Source organism: Microtus oregoni, unplaced genomic scaffold, assembly GCF_018167655.1.
Source record: "Microtus oregoni isolate MIOR12 unplaced genomic scaffold, Mior012 000032F_ref0000030, whole genome shotgun sequence".
Taxonomy (NCBI): Eukaryota; Metazoa; Chordata; class Mammalia; order Rodentia; family Cricetidae; genus Microtus; species Microtus oregoni.
Genome location: NW_024543091.1, coordinates 1,875,933 through 1,893,364, shown reverse-complemented (window position 1 = coordinate 1,893,364; position 17,432 = coordinate 1,875,933). Strand labels below are relative to the sequence as shown.

At 38.4% G+C, this 17,432-nt stretch overlaps 1 long non-coding RNA gene across 1 annotated transcript in view; it reads right to left on the bottom strand.

Annotated features, from left to right (window-relative positions):
• LOC121466026 overlaps positions 1-17,117 on the bottom strand; it is a 30,888-nt gene extending 13,771 nt beyond the window's left edge. The window contains exons 1-2 of the long non-coding RNA XR_005976708.1: positions 17,081-17,117; positions 15,899-15,949 (exon numbers count right to left, since the gene is read on the bottom strand). This is a non-coding gene — a long non-coding RNA (uncharacterized LOC121466026). The remainder of the gene's footprint in view (positions 1-15,898; positions 15,950-17,080) is intronic.
• Between the last annotated feature and the right edge of the window lie 315 nt (positions 17,118-17,432).

Sequence of the window (17,432 nt, the reverse complement as noted above, 5' to 3'; positions counted from 1 at the left end):
GATAGATATTTAAAAAAAATAAGTCAAGAGGAAGTACTTCTTAAGTGAAGTTTAGTAAAGATTCCACACAGAATATGTGATTTCAGCAAAGATCATTTTTAGTGGAAATCAAAGGACAAAATTGGCAATAAGTGAAACTAGAATGTGGTTAAATAAAACCCTAGATATAGTATCCTTTGAACCAAGTAGAGCATTCCCAATTGCAAAGTAGAGAAGTTTGCCTTAAGTTTATAAAATGAGAATTGTCATCATTTAGTCTGGCTCCAGGTAGTTCTGGGTTGAGCAGTAGGGATGAGTAACTCAACAATGTCATCCAAAAAATAGATCCTTTCTATTTTGTTGTTATCCAGTTTCCCAACTATTTCAACTCTGAGGTTCACTTCCCTCATTAGCCTCAAGATATTTGCTCAGCTCAGAGTGTTCCATGAAGCATTAAGTATGTCGACTTTGCTTTATGTTCTCTTTAGAGATAAAACATATTTTCTCAGAGCCCTCTCTAGATTTCCCTTCATGTGTCATTGACCAGTACTTTGAAATTTCATGTGGTTCTACCAATTGCTTGGGGAAATAGTGCCACCATTTTTATGGGAACATAAGAGCTCTTCTTCATTGTGGTAGTAACACAAAATGAGCAGCCTCTTTGGAAGATGGTTTGAAGTTTTCTTACAAAACTGAACATATTCTCATCATATGATCCAGTAATCATGCTTTTTTATGTCAAGTGGTCATGAATTATCTTCTTGTCTGGGGAAGAGCCCAGCATCTCTTGAAAGCAATATGCCTAAGAAGAAAGTGAACAAAAATTTGGGGGTTGGTTTACAAAGAAAAAATATATCTATTAATCAAACTAAATGCCAGGCATCCTTCAAGTTTGTCTTCTTGAATCTAATTCTGTAATCAGCCTTCTTTATCTTAAGAAAGTGCCACCCTTGAAACAAATAGTTTTTTTTAAAGCAATAGATAAATATAAAGATGGAAATCATAGTTATCTAGTTCTTCACTCACAGCATGGCTTATAAACCCAAAAGAAATCCTTCTGTACCTCAAGTTTTAAAGAGCAGTCTCGGTTTTATTTTGGAGACCATCAGTTGCCTTAATAACTCTAAACTACATCACATTAATCATGTAAAATCCAGGCCCCCTGTTCACTGGTTTGCATTTGGTCTTCTGATACAGAGACTAACACTTAAGATTTATTGAGTGACATCTGGTTAATTAAATGTCTATTTCCTCCTGCCTGTTAAAGGGATCATAATACAGACAGACAACATTGGGAGGATAATTAAAGTGCAACCAGAGATCAGGACTAACCCTGAAACTCACTTTAATTAAAATTAAAATGGGAGCAATATTCGGAAAGAATTACTGCCTTTATCTGAGCTGTCTGTATACTTGAAACCTTACTTTGGAAATCTGTATTGTGCCTTTCTTTATTTTTTGTGTGTGGCTGAAAGTTTCACTTTTCACGGATATCTCTTGTCCAAATATTTTTACATTCGGCCTTCAAGAAAGCTCACCCTTAGCATTCATAAGATCTATAACAAGTTCAAACAAGACAAAAATCTCAGCACGGAGAAGAGGAAGTGGACTCAAAGTTCCACCCCTAACAGAGAAGCTATTTGCAATTGATACCCGCTGGGGAAGAAAAAAATCAGTTCTCTCCAACAGAGTGACACTGGGCTTATCAAGTACACTCCAGGGCAGGCCCTATGCCCAGAAGTAGCTGCCCAACAAATAATAGATTCCATGTCTTGGGTTTGGCTCTCTCTCCCTCCTTCTCTCTCTCTCTCTCTTTCTCTCTCTCTCTCTCTCTCTCTCTCTCTCTCTCTCTCTCCTCAAGTGTCTAATTTTTGTTTTATTTGGGTATTTTTTTTGGTTTGATATTTGTTTATTTGTTTTTTGTTTGCTTTCTGAGGATTTTGTTTAGAAAGAGAGAGAGAGAAAAAATATGAAATCAGAAGTAGGGATGTGGGGAAGATCCCAAAGGAGTTGGGGAAGGGGAAAGTATGTGACCAAAATGTATTGTATGTAAAAAATAAACAAATAAATAAATTTTGGAAAGAAAAAAGATAACCATTAAATCAATTACGAAATATCACTCACCTGCCACTAGTTAATTCTAGGGCTGTCAACAGTAAAAATGAAGTAATTCAAACAAGGCAGGATAAGTACCTTATCTGACAATAGTTGAGAAAAGAATAGTGATGTTAAGCCCTGGAACCCTTTCTGTCTGGGGGTGAGATAAGTCTCATACATGCATATATGTTTGATAAACTTCAAGTCTCTTTTGCCACCTTCCAACTTCTCCCTTAACTCCCATTGTTATTCCTCATCCCCAATTTCATGTGTTCCTTTTCTTCGTAAACTCACATAATTTACTTAGTGCTGCCAGACAGGCACTACTGTAGGGCCAGCTAATGAGGTGAGGGTAGCCTCTCAAGGGCTGATTCCTGGAAGGAAACAAAACAAACAAAACAAAACATGAACTGGTTCTCTCTCTCCAAACAGTCATCAGTTGCCAATAGCCCCCCCCCCCCCAGCCAGTGATGGGACTTTATGACCATCTCCATCCACGATGTGATTTTTATTGCCTTAATCTTGCACAGGTCTTGCACATGTATGCATGGATGCTGTGGATTAATATGTGCAATTGCCTTGTTGGCTCAGAAAATACTAAGTTTTACTAAGTTTTCCACTGGGCAGGCTCTTAAAATTTTTCCACACCCTCTTCTGCAATGATACCCAAATCTTGAGAGGAGGAGGGTGTGATACAGATATTCCATTTAGAGCTGAGCCCTACACAGTCTCTAATTTTCTGCATGTTGACTGGTTGTGGGACTCTGTGTTAATCACCATCTACTGCAAAAGGAACCTTCTCTGGTAACAGTTAAGAGATCAAGCCCATTTACAAAATGATAGTGGTAGGTTCATCCTAGGAGACCAACTACTGACCCATCTAGCTAGTTTCTTAGCCTCATTAACAAGAATAACCACCAGTTTCATCTTGTGAAGCAAACTTTAAATCCTGATAGAAAGTGGTTGGTTACTATCATAACATTTGTAGCACCATTGCACCAGTGGCAGATCTTGCTAGACATTTTGATACTTAAGTTAAAAGGTTAATACTTAAGAAACTGATGATGACTTTTCTCCCCATGAGGATGCATAGCAACTTCTAGCATTATGAAAATTAGCCAATAGGAATTGTGCTTCTAGGCTAGTCCCAGCTTGAGTTTTCATGTCCTGTGACTCAAGTATGTAGTGTCTTTAGTAAAAGAGTCTTACCATCAAATTCTGGAGTATAACCAAAATCAATTACAATAGCCTGCAATCTTTGATGGTCTATGGGACCCCACTGATGAAAAAAATCAAAAAGAAGGGACTCTTTTCTGGCACTGGGCATATCTGATAGTCCATGATGTCCGGAAGAAGCATTGTCCCCTTGGTAATGGGTAACTCCACTTGAAATATTTTATGTGCATATGCATACATTTTAGAAATATTTACAGTATTAGGTTCCATGTGGCTTTTGCTTTTTCAAAGATCAATAGTGTTAGTTTTCCTTCCATGTACTTTCCTCCTCTACCCTTTCCTCCCACCACTACCCAGCTTAGCCCTTATTGCTCCATGATTCCGACTTCGCTACCCGCGTCAGGTCTCCTGTCCCTGAAAGCCACCTCCCCCAGCCATTTACTAGCTTCCCAACTTCTGTCATTATTCTAATTTAAGCACACATCTAAAAACTCAAAGTCAGAATCCATGCATGAAAGAGAATCACGCATGTGATGTCTGTTTTTCTGAATTGGAGTTATGTCATTTACAATGATTGCACACAGCCCTATCCATTTATCTGCCGATTTTATAGTCTTCTTGTTTCTCAACAGCTGACTAGTACTCCATTGCCTAGATGTGCACCCTCTCTATGTATTCACTAGCTGGTGGACAGCAAGGCTATCTCCACATCACAGCAATTGCAAACAGTGACGGGCATGGATGAGCAAGTATGTCCAAAGGATGTAAAGTCCTTTGGGTATGTGCCGCCTCAGAGTGATACAGCTGGATCATGTGGAAGATCTATTTCTAGCTTTCTGAGGAACTTCCACACTGATTTCCATGGTAGCTGCACGATTTCACACTCTCACCAACAATGGGTAAATGTTGCCCTTCCCTTCATTACTCACACCAGCATTTGTTATTTCTTTCCCTGACCATAGCCATAGCCATTCTTATTAGTCTAAGATAAAATTTGAAAGTAGCTTTCACTTGCATTTCCCTCATGAATAAGGATGCTGAACGTTTTAATATTTTGCATCCATCCATTCATGTTTCTTCCTTTAGAACTTTCTATTTAGTTCCATGTCACAATTTTAATCATGTTATTTGTTTCCTTGATGCTTGTGAGTGCTTTGTATATTCTAGACACTCGCTTTTTTTCTAATTCTGTAAGTTTCCTTTCACTATTAAGAAAAGATAATAAAACCATTCCCTGCTGTGCTTATAGCCATATACTTTATGTCTGCCTTATTTTTTTAAAAGCTTATAGACTAAATGTTAAAGAAAGTCTCAAGTACATGATTTGTGTGTTCTAAATACTCTGCCTACTTTGGAGAAAAGAGAAAAGTATTTTAAAGGGGATTAGAAGATTCTTACTTCTGATCCGGAGTCCTTATTACTGTTCGGATTGCAGTACATGTTCAAATCTCTGCACCTCAGTTTGTCTTGACACCACTTCTTAGGCACATCATATGATTTGACTCAAGGAAAATGGAAATTATGGTAACTGGGCCTGCCTGTGCACTGTGAAGATTAAATGAGAAAATCTGTTCAATATCTACCTCCTAGTAATAGCCTATTCCTACCACTACCAAAAAGCAACAATGCAATGGTGATTTGCAATTTTTCCTTACAATGTCATCCTAAGTAAAGAAAAGACATTTTGAGCACCATTGACATTTGCGACTTTTTAAAAAAGAAGATGTTAACTGATTCAGACCCTGGGCTAGACATAATCAGGCTGTCCCTAAATCTGACTTCTCTACAAAGCCCCTACCACATTTACAGACAGGGAATTTGGGCATTTTTTTCTGTGACAGTATTTCTAGACTAAAATTGAACAAGAAAGCCCAGATCATAAGATTATGGTAAAGACAGAGAATATTTCTTTATGTCACTCATTGACAAAATGGTAACTTACAGATACTATTGAAGAAAACAAAGTTCAATTCACCATGGCCAGCCCATACTTTCAAACCTTCTTCTTCTTCTTCTTCTTCTTCTTCTTCTTCTTCTTCTTCTTCTTCTTCTCTTCTTCTTCTTCTTCTTCTCTTCTTCTTCTTCTCTTCTTCTTCTTCTTCTTCTTCTTCTCTTCTTCTTCTTCTTCTTCTTCTTCTTCTTCTTCTCTTCTTCTTCTTCTCTTCTTCTTCTTCTCTTCTTCTTCTTCTTCTTCTTCTTCTTCTCTTCTTCTTCTTCTTCTCTTCTTCTTCTTTTCTTCTTCTTCTTCTTCTCTTCTTCTTCTTCTTCTTCTCTTCTTCTTCTCTTTCTCCTCTGCTTCCTTCTTCTGTACTATCTCTGTCCATGACTACATCTAAACATTCTTCTTTAAGTTCTCTTTATTCTTGCAGTCTCATCCCATCCTTATCACCCTAGCACCATAGTATATTTCCCTGTCCTGCCAACTCAATATATTTCCCTCATCCTGCCCAATCCCCTGAACTCCCACAATGCAATCTCTCATCTCCTTGCTCCATCTTGTTCTGCCATGTCATAATTTCTTTAGTTCTTGTCTTAACTCTCTCATGCTTCCTCAGCAGAGTGAAAAACTCTAAGTGGCTTTCATTTCACGAATAATTGCTGCCTCTTGAGTGCAAGACATGATCATATACCAGTAATGGTTGAATTAGATTGGATTAAATTTAAATGAGTTTTCATTAATGAAATATTTCTTTTGATGATGAATCATTGTTTCTGTTCATTAAAGTTTCATCTTACCTTGGGAGTAAAACTGTAATTGTACAATGTGCATTGAGATCAGGAGATGAAATATCTAAATAAACTATTGATAAAAAATGTAAAAGAATCATTTTATTCCAAAAGTCCTAAGAAAATGTGTTTCAGATCTTCTAGTTCTCCTGTTTGATAAGTCAAGATAAAACAATGGCTATGTAAATGTTTGCAAAGGGGACCATTATATAAATATACTTTGGAAGTATTTAGTTGCAGAATGCAAAATGTCATTTCCTTGGCTTGAAACCATGAAAGAAATTTCAGTACTAAGAATAGGAAGACAAAGTCTATTTTTGTACCTACCCAATTGGACAGATTTATGGCACATCAATAAGAGCTATTTTATGGCCATTTTTACAACAAAGATGAACTGTACCCTTTAAAAGATTCAGTTTTTAATATCTGGAAAGGGCATCTCAGAGATTTTATTTTGCAATTTTTTTCTCCCATGGTGATGACTATATGACTGACAATCACCTTGCACATAACCACCAGGACAAAGTTTTTACTCATTCAGACAATCACTTCCATTTTCTCTGGGTCTATCAGTTTTTGTTTTTCATATTAACATATTAAGGATAATTTAAAAATTGTAGAAAATAAACATTGGATAGGTGTCACTATTATATCAAAAGTTTCATGAATATCCTATAAAAATAGGTTTTCTCGACTTCTCTGTATGATTTCATCATTTCTCCCTTTCTTCATGTACTCTGATATCACCTAATCCAGGCCAAACAGGGCTTTCTTCTCAAAGACTCCTCAGTGGTTCTCAACCTATAGATCATGGCCCCTTTGGAAGTTACATATCAGCTATCTTGCATATCAGATATTTACATTATGATTCACGACACTAGAAAAGTTATAGTTATAAAGTAGCAACAAAATAATTTTATGGTTGGAGGTCACTACAACATGGGAAACTGTATTAAAGAATCATAGTATTAGGAAGGTTGAGAACTATGGCTGCACAGTGATTATTTTATTATTATTTTTTAGTTTTTCATGTGGTTTCTGACCTCCAGCCCTACATCTTGTTAGGGCTGGACAGGAGATGGGTGACCCAGTAGAAATGAATGTTGACAACTTGACATGTCCCTGGAACCTATCTAAAACCACCCCCTCCGATCTCCCAAGGAAATTTACCAGAGTGAGAATAACTAGCAATGGACCTTGTTGAAATCATGACAGCAATAAGCAAGAGTCATGATTTCATAAAAGTTTTATAGAATCTTTCTGTATGTCACAGTCCCACCTTACACTACACTACACCTCACCTTAGATTAATTGTGACTTTTAGAGATCATTAGTCTTTCCTCCATAGTTCTGTTTTTTAACATTAGTCCTTTATTTCTGTGCAAAGATTGACTTTGCATATCCAGTTCTGGTAACATTACAATAACCAGAGCAGAGTTCACATTGGGTAACGTGATCAATTCTTTCAAAAGCACTGTAGACCTTCCTAGAAGTGCAACCATTATTTCACTTACTTGCATTAATGACAAGGGAAGCTTTTTATAACATATTCACATTACCATTTTTAGAAAAACTGAAATTTATTTCATTCTAGAAACACATTAATCTGCCTCTGCATCCAGATGACTTCTTATGTAACACTTTAGCATATCCCAAACTTATCCTACCTCATTTTATAATTTCACTTCTTAAATACCATTTACCATAATTTTTGCTACTCTCAGAGCATAACATCTCATTTGTAAGACTTTACAAAAGGTCCTTGTATACAGTCTGCTTGGGTTTTTTCATTTGTTTATTTGTTTTTGTAAGCAAGCAGTGGCTAGAACTAATTATTCCCATGAGTTTTTTATTTTACACAAAAACAAAATTTGCAGTCCTAAAATGTTGAATGACTATAAATCTATATTTACCTGTTTGATCATTGCCTTCATAAATCTTCTGGACCCAGTACCCCTAATTAGTATCCAAAGCATCCCAGGTGTGCACAGATGTGCTTGCTATCTGCTTATGCATGCTTATCTATATTGATGAATTAAGGAAACATGCTGAGAAATTTATTTTGCAATGTGGTCAAAATATACTTTGCTGTTTACATCTTTATTTAAAAGAACTAAATTCCTGAACCTGGAATAGAGACTAGGGAGATGAGAAAAACTTATATTGGTATATTTAAGAAAAACTTAAACTGGTTAATTTGTTGGGAATTAGTCAACAACAGTCAATTTGACTCACACTAATAGAGTTTATTAATGAGTAAATTGAAACTAACTACATAGTGCTAGATTATAGTCAGAAACATTCTCATTGCTGCACCTCGAACTAAAATCGTACTGACGTATTGATTCAAAAATAATCTTTTAATGTGTACACACCTAAGTTAGTGTTCATACCTATGTTTCCTGACTCTGCCCATTGAGAAGCTATAACATTCCAGGAGTGACGAGCATACTCAGTATCTTGATGCTGACTAATCCTATTCAACAATGAAAGGAACAAAGGATCCTGGAACAAATGGATGATCACAGGACTAAGGCCAGAAAAAAGTAAGATAAGCATGAAGGGCTATAAGGTAAAGAAATAATAAATAAGATGATGGAGATGTCTCAAAGGGACCTCTGAATCAATATAAAATTCTTCTCAAAGGCCAGAACTAAAATTATTTGACCAAAAAAATAAATAATGAATCAGTCAATTGCAATTCAACATATAGAATGCAGTTATGAGTCAGTAATTATGTAACTAAGTGAACAGACAAATGGGAAAAGGAACAGTCCCCTCCTATAAAACAGTTGCAGGTGATACACGCATGCACAGCTCTCTCTAGACAGTAGCACCTAACTCACCACCTCCTCTGCACGACCTCCACTTGCTGACTTGCTTTCAAGTATGGGGACAGGTCTAGATGTTCAGAGGTAAACCTGATGAACAAGGTTAATAGTACCATTCATAAATAATGCTGGCAATCTTCCCTTGCTATGCAACGAGAAGAACATTTTTCTTCTGTTCTACTTCTAAAAATCTCATCAACTCCAATCCAGTCATGAGAAAGAAAACATCAGGTAAAACCAAACTGAGGGACTTCTACAAACTCTGCAAGCAGCACTTTTGGGAATGATTAATGTCACCATAAACAAGAAAAATCAGGAGGCATCAGCGCGGCTGCTGAAGGACACACAGCTGAGAACAGCTAACGAGGCCTGGAAATAAATACAGTGTGCCCTTCGTCTAATGGGATCCTGCGATGGGGAAGCACACAACAGAAGGAGATTTAATTTTTAAAAAGCGAGGAGTTCAGTTGGTTGGAACATCACCGTTGGTTCCCTCCTGGTGACAAATGTGCTACTGTTAATATGGGAGACTCTGGTACATGAGAGCAACACCAGTTCTAATTGGTCTGAAAAATAAAAACCCCGAGTCAGATACAGGGGTAAACACTGAAAGATGGCCCATGCTCTGATCTTCAGGCAAGTTTTATTTGTTAAAAGACAAACAAAATATCACCTCACATGAGAACGCGGTACAGATTTTCTGTGCATTTAACAATATGCAAAAAAAAAGTTGGGTGAACTGGAGAGATGGCTCAGTGTTTAAGATCACTGAAGACATTTGCAGAGGATACTAGCTTGGGTCTCAAAACGCACAGTGTCGCAAACCATCTGTACCTCCATTTCAAAAGGATCCAATACTTTTTCTGTTCTCCAAGAACATCAGCCAAATACGTGGTGTGTGTGTGTGTGTGTGTGTGTGTGTGTGTGTGTGTAAAACATGTGGTATAGGCAAACTCATACACATAAATTAAACAAATATTTTAAACTATTTCTTTATTTTATGGGTATTGGTGTCTTATCTGTATGTATATGTTAGCATGTCAGATCCCCTTTTTAAAAAAATATTGGAGCTGGGTTCAGTTTCCAGAACCTAAAATTAGCAGTGCAGAACCAATTGTAACACTAGCTCCAGGGGGTCCAACTACCTTTTCTGACCTCTGAAGGTACTCACCCACGTGCATATATACACATATAAACACAAAAATTGCTTTTAGAAGCTTATTTCCACCCATATCCATGTATAAATATAAAATTATTTTTAGAAGATCCTTTCCATTTTAAACATGAAAGCAAGTTTCAGTGTATCTTCTAAAATAAGGAAGTGTAAATTTCAGTTGTTTTCCTTTGGCATGATCAATATAGTCCTTTTACATATGCAAATACAAAAGAAATACACTTTTAAAATTTCTTGAGAAAAACCTAATCACAGTGAACTAAGTCCACTGCAATATTTTGCCCCTAGAGGGAGAAGCTGAGAGCTCTGGTCAGGTACACTGACTTCACAGTAAGTGAAGGCAGCTTTTAGTGACTCAGACTTTCTTACTTTAGTAAAAACAACTTTGAGCAGCACAGGTTCTGGGTGTAGTGAGGGGCTGGGGAGAAAAAGGCCTCCACAAGCACACACTACAAACCTTCGTAGATGATCAGGGAGGTGCCCTGAAGCCACCGTCAAGGCTGGGTCACATCTAGGGATAGACCACTCTTTAGGAACTCTGAACATGCTTTCAAAGCAGTCATCTTATCCCAACTGATTGGCACTAGAAATCCCTCCTGCCCTTTAATTCAAACACAAGAGAAAACGGACCCTGTGTTTAAAACATGGGGAGTGCTAAAAAGACAATAAGAAAAATGTGGCAATCAATGCTAAACTTACTAGGACTCTAAGAAGTGGGCAGTCTATCTCTAATTTTTTTTAAGGAAGTAGTCTGAGGAAATATAGGTTATGATGAGAATGAAATCTTCAAGTTCAAAGTCAGGAGTCAAAAACCCAAACTCCTACCTACTTTATGTGGCTGCTTTAAGGCAGGGATATGAGAAAACAGACGCCAAAAGGTCATGGCCACAACCCAGCCCCAGTAGACGTCCATCTACGGGAAAGTAGACTCAATGTGAATAAATGTTATTGTTATTTTTCTTGTCTTATTTGTTTGAGACAGGGTAATCCTGACTGGCCTGGAGCTTTGTATATAGACCATGTTGGCCTTGAACTCACAGAGACTCACCAGCATCTGCCTCCTGGATCCTCACCTTTAGTGTGAGCCAAATCAAATGTATCTGTGGTGTGACGAGATGGGAAGCCTTTCATCTACAACTTCTGGCCTAATTACATCATTGCAGTTCTGGACAATCAGAAATTAAAATGTTTTTTGGTGTTGTGAGTGAATCAAACTCAGAGAAGGTATCTATGAAGGCTGGCCTAACACACATTTCTGGGAGAAAAGCATCTCAGGACAAAGTAAGGCAAATCCCTACTTTAAAAACTGATAGATTTGGGAACCAGAGGAAAAAAAATCAATCAGTAAATTGCTTGTCTCACAGCCACTAGGATGGATCCCTACCACCTACACACACACAAAAAAAATATGTTATTTGAAGAGGTTTGTTGGGGTTTTTTTTGTTTTGTTTATGTATTTGTTTGCTTGTTTAGAGGCAGGTAGGATCTTATTATGTAGTTGAAGCTGGCCTTGATCTAACAATCTTTCATCCTCAGCCTCCCAAGGGCTGAGCTTACAAGCATGTATCGACATATACAGCTCAAAATGAACTCTTTCTTCCCTTTTTTTTTAAAAAAAAGAAAAACTTATCAAGACTATTCCCAGTGCTGTTTACCTTCTTCTTGGCCTATACTTTCTGTAATGAACTTGTTCTGTGACTGCACCAATAGGCATCCTCCTCTCAACAATTGGGTCATCTTCCAGCGTCCCATCTTTGGCAATGCCTCTGGCAGCAGAAGTTGAAGCAAGTGTTGTGACATTTTCCCACACATTCATTCTTGTGGAGATTTTGATGAGGTCACTGTTTGAGGGGCCTCACTCATGTCATTGAAGTCACGCGCCTCTCTACGACAGTAAGATCATCCTTGCCACTCTACTTGCTGCTTGTCTAAGCTTCAAGGCTTTGGGGCCTAGAGAGAAGGCTCAACAGCTAAGAGCACTTTCTGTTTCTGCAGAGGACACAGGTTTGATTGCCAGCACTCACATGTCAGCTCACAAGCATCTAAAACTCCAGTTCTAAGGGATCTGATGTCCTCTTCTGGCCTCCAGGAATGTACAACATGCAAGCAGGCACAACACCTACACACACTTATTATTTACTCTTTTTTATCCCGTTTTGTCTTCTGTAAAATGTCATGTGAATTGGCACTGGGTACTATGGGTACAGTGCTTTCTTATCTGTGCCTGAGCTAGGTAATAGAGATCAATCACCACCAAACATTCAATAAAGAACTATGCCATGCACTTACACTGTCTAAGGAGTTAAGAACTGAGTGTCAGTCCACTTCATACAATTACTCATATACCACAAACAGACACAAAGAAAGAGGAAAGAGGGAGAGAGGGAAGAAAGGAAGAAAGGAAGGAAGGAAGGAAGGAAGGAAGGAAGGAAGGAAGAAAGAAAGAGGCCTGTATTATGGACCAGATGTCACACACTCTAAAGAGCATATTCTCATGGTCTGTGACTCACAGCAAGTGGAAGACAGAAATGTCTTCATTAGATGTAAAAATAATTGAAAATTTTAAATAGGTATTTATTCAAAATAAGATAATGTGGTAAGTATATACCTTAAATTTAAAGCCTATCGACAACAAAAAGTAATTTTTAAGGGCATGTCACAGTGGTAATCAACTTAGCTATAAGAAGTCTAATTTCTTAAGTTTAATTGTTGGTGTCTTTCATATATACATATATAAACATTTTAGTTGATTCTTTGGGAATTTTACATCATACATCCCAATCCCACTCATTTCCCAGTCCTTCCATGCTCACCCTCCACCCTGGTAGTCTCCCCATCGACCCATGCCAAAAGAGAATTAAAAAACAACAAAAATCGTGTTTTAAAAGGAGAAAAAAAAACACTTTCCTCCTCCATCTTTTCCGCCTCTCCATCCCACACTCATATGTCATGGTGGCCTTGGGAACTTCAGTGTGCCAGACGGTGTCACCCTCTTGCCCAAACAGCTTTACTTGAAAATGTTCATTGCAATGAGTTTTTGGTCTGATGCAAGGCTTCTGGAGTCTGGCACACCATCAATACTGGACCCTTTCTGAAACCCCTCTTGGATAGCCTGCTGTTGCTGTAAGTCATGGAAATCCTGCAGTTATTATTCTACAGGACTGGTCCCTTCACTTGCTCCAGCAAGTCATAGATAGGGTAGGTGTTAGGATGGGCCAACTCAAAGCCCTGGAGGTGGGCCTGGGTGGTAGCTGAGCTGGCCAGTCTGGGCCTCTACTGGGACCCCCCCCCCTTCATGCAAGGGTCAGGGCCAGCTTGCTCACATTCACTCCATCTGGCTGGTGGGGGGAGAAGGGACCATTCTCCCCAGAGGTGGTATCTTTTAACATTCTATTTAATAAAAATTTTTGCAAATACCCTGCCCAAAATCAGAATGGAATTTGCTATTTTCTATTTAAAAAGAAAGTTGTCAATTCAATTCAAGAACTCAAGAGCTCGTTTTGCCATTTAATTCTCCAAGAATCTTTATAAAGAGATAAATATTAATTAGATAAGTGAATCAAAGATATTTATAGTGTGAAGAACACTGTTAAGAAGAACAGTCTACAAAAAAAGGGGAAGTGGGGAAATGAAAGATGTCTCCTTTAAGAGAGGAACAGTGAGAAGATGGGCTCCTAGCTATAGAAGCAAACTGAAGGAAGTGGCTGGCTTCAGAATGTTAATACCATCACTGCAATTTACTTTTAATATGAGTAATTAATCAACTTTTGTCACTTTCTGCAATACACTCCGAACATTCTGTATGACTCCCGTCCTTCACTGTGCTCCTTCAAGTTTAAAAGCCTGAGGCTTTCAGAACTTGCCTTGTGACATTGGCGAGGTCCTTTTTTTTATAGACTAATTAACATGCCAAGAATTTCAAACCAGCCAGAGATACAATGGTATTATTTTCCAGTATTGGAAACGTTTTTCATGCCGGCTTCAAAAACCTTGGATACATTGGTCTTGTCTTCTCAACACCACTCAGCTGACTACAGTAACTAACTTCAAATTGATTTCAGAACACCCCTTCCTGCCCATTGAAGTTCAGATGAGGAAATACTATCATAGTATGCAAATTTCTCTCATGTGAGTTCTCCGTGTCAGCCCTTTCCGGTGTTATCACCAGGAAGGAATACATTTACACTTCCAGAGGTAAAGTTACACACTCTAAACCAAGGGCCATTGAAACTAATGTTGACACATGTATGAGCAGGCACACACAGCCAGTCACGTTGTGCTCATCAGTGTTGGGGGATCTGGAACAAATGCTCAGTTCTGACTTTGAGTTATAACCACTAAAGAGCTACCTAGTCTTTTAAGGCTTTAACTTCCGATGCACCAATACACAACTCACATTTGTACCAGCTTCAACCAGCATATTAAAAAGAAGTCTACAAACAACAGCATCTCCTGCTGCCTTGCTACACATGAAGAAAGATTCTTACCCAAGGGGTGACGATCTGAACACATATTTGTTAGAGTTTGCATCATGTAAGTAAATGTACTTTTTTTAAGATTAAAAAAAGAAAACCAGAATGGAATAAAGACAATGGTCCTCCAAGATAGAGCAATATGAACATTCTAGGGCATGTTTATTCCATTTTTATTTTCCTATGTCTTGTGTTTTCCTATGCAAATTCCAGGGAAAAAATAAGTTTTACATCTCTAAATTAATTTTGACCTAATGTTTTACCCAATCCACAAAAATGGAGCTCTGTGGCAACCTCTGAATCCTACGTCTCCTACTACTGTGAGAAGTGCAGAGACTCCCACCAACATAGAGCATGACTCAAGAACTCCTGGCCTGCACATATTCAGTTTTCCTCACAGCCAATAAGGCAAGGCAGAAGAGAACCGCCATCAGAGGGACAGAGACAAATTGCTAGCCTGAAAATGCTTTTAGCCTGGCTTGATTTTTCATTTCCGTCCTCCCCAAAGTGATCAGGCTCTCCCATGGTATTTTGCTCTTGGCTCAGTGACCCATCCATAAACAACAAGCTCAGGGCATCCCCCTGTTGCAGCTCTGCTGCTTGTTCCTTCAAAACCGCCCTCTGAAATCACCCTTCTATTTTGCTTAGGCAATTCTCCCAAGGCCACTTGGGCCAAAGCTCCAGGCTCCTGGGTACAGATGAATTCTAAAATCATCTCTTCCCTCACAGTCTCATGGTGAAAACACACAGGCTTCTCCTGTCACAGAGAGGTCTTCTGCACCCCTCAGAAAGCAAACGTCATGAAAACAAAGCATCAGCCAGCCTCACTTTAATGGGAAGTGGGTTGGCCTTTATTGGGCAAACTAAAATGGCATATGAGCATGGACAGGAGTGTCTGGAGAAGAAAACGAGATGAGGAACCTGGAACCAGCGCCTTGTGTTGGCAATCAGAGGATTGCCTCACAAAATGAAAATCTACCTTTATGAACTAGAAAACATTTTCTAATGCGTGGTGGTGTCTATGCAGCAGAAACACTATCCTGCACAACAAGTTTAGGTATGGTTTATTGGCAGTGGGAGGTATGTATAATCCTTGGCCCAGTGACTCTACTTGTGACCTTAAGGGGGTAACCTGTAGCTCACAGAAAGGCAGATTTATACCTTCCCAGTTGACAATGTCAACAATACAGTACTCATTAAGTAAGGTACCCTTGCTTGACAAGCAAATGGAGGACAAGGTTTGGCAAATACCAAGAGGAGCTGACTGCAAGGCAGCGCGTAGAAATGCATGAACCCTAAGAGGAGTCTTGGGGAGTCAGCAATGGGTGTCCTAGTCTTGGGGAGTCAGCAGTGGGTGTCCTGGAGGACGGAGGAAGGGAAAGAAGCAGAAATGAGGAAGGCACACAGCTTTGACTAGAGGAGTAGGACACATGGGTGTATACCTTGACTCTGCCTCAGTGGGAACTGGGGTGACCGCTCCATAGATTCCGTATCTGTAAAATATAGAGAACGCTGTTTCTTAGAATTTTGGAAAGGATTGAGGAAGGTGATGTTAAGATAATATATATATATATATATATATATATATATATATATATATATATCATACTACTGGGATGAAAGATTTATAAAATTTGTATCTGTAATTGTCAATTTTCTACAATGAACAAATATTACTTCTTTAATGAAAAAGTCACTTCAACAAGTGTAAGCAAATAAGAAACTGTGATTCTCAGGCAAGCATTACTTAACAGCAAGGGATATGTCTGGGAAATGAGTTAAGTGACTTTGTCAGCGTGAAAACATCACTGGGTATTCTCACACAAACTGAACCAGTTACAACATTGTTGACCTATGGAATCTCACAGGACCACCGTCCTGTATGAGGCCTACTGTTGATAAAAACATCATTGAAAGGGGCTGGAACAATAGTTCAATTGGTCTTGCAGAGGACCCAGGTTCACTTTCCAGAACTGCGGAGTGGTTCACCACCATCCCTAACTCCAGTTCAGGGATACTCAATGGCTTTGCCTGGATCTGTGAGTACCTGGTGGTACACAGATATATGCAGTCAAAAAAAAATGCACATAAAATAAAAATAAATAAATCTTTTAAAATCTTTTTAAAATTCATTAAATGCCACATGACTGTATGCTTAAGGAATCAGAAGGGAAGTCCACAATTTACTTCAAAATATTCAAAAAAAAAATAGCCCATGCTGGCAATACAGATGTTTACTATAAGATTCTTCCAACTTTTACAGATGTGTTACAATAGTTATAATAAAATGTTAGGGAAAGTTTATCATTATAAAATTGCTTTTATTTTTATGCGTATGCCATATTTTTAAAAGCTCATACATTAAATGAAGAAAAACTTAATAATCTTTGTGATTGACACCTCACCAATCATACCTCCTCTAAAGATATGCTTTGTTTCCTTTCACATTTTATGCTCATAAATTTAAATCAAGCTGTGTTTGTAAGATCTTATTTATATTACTTAGCACATATTTATATTCTTATTTTTAATAATGTGCATCTGTGTGAGTGTGCCTGCGTGCAGGTGCGAGTGAGTCATATTTTAAACCCTTGCACCTATGTTTTCTCTGTTTAGAAACTTACAGTTTGAGGGCCATCATGCAGTAACTGATGGGAGCAGTGGCAGAGACCCACAGCCAAATATCAGGCAGAGCTCAGGGAACCCTGCAAAAGAGGAAAGGAAGGATTGTAGGAGCTAGCAGGATCAAGTACACCACAAGGACACTGCCCATAGACTCAACTAACCAAGGCAACTAGGGACTCATAGAGGTTGAAGTGACAATCAGGGAGCCTGCACGGGACTGACCTAAGTCCTTTGCTTATGTTATAGTTATATAGATTGGTGTTCTTGTGGGACACTTACCAATGAGAAAGGGGCTGTCTCTGCCTCTTTTTTGTGCTTTAGGGACTTTTCTTCTACAGGGTTGCCTTGTCT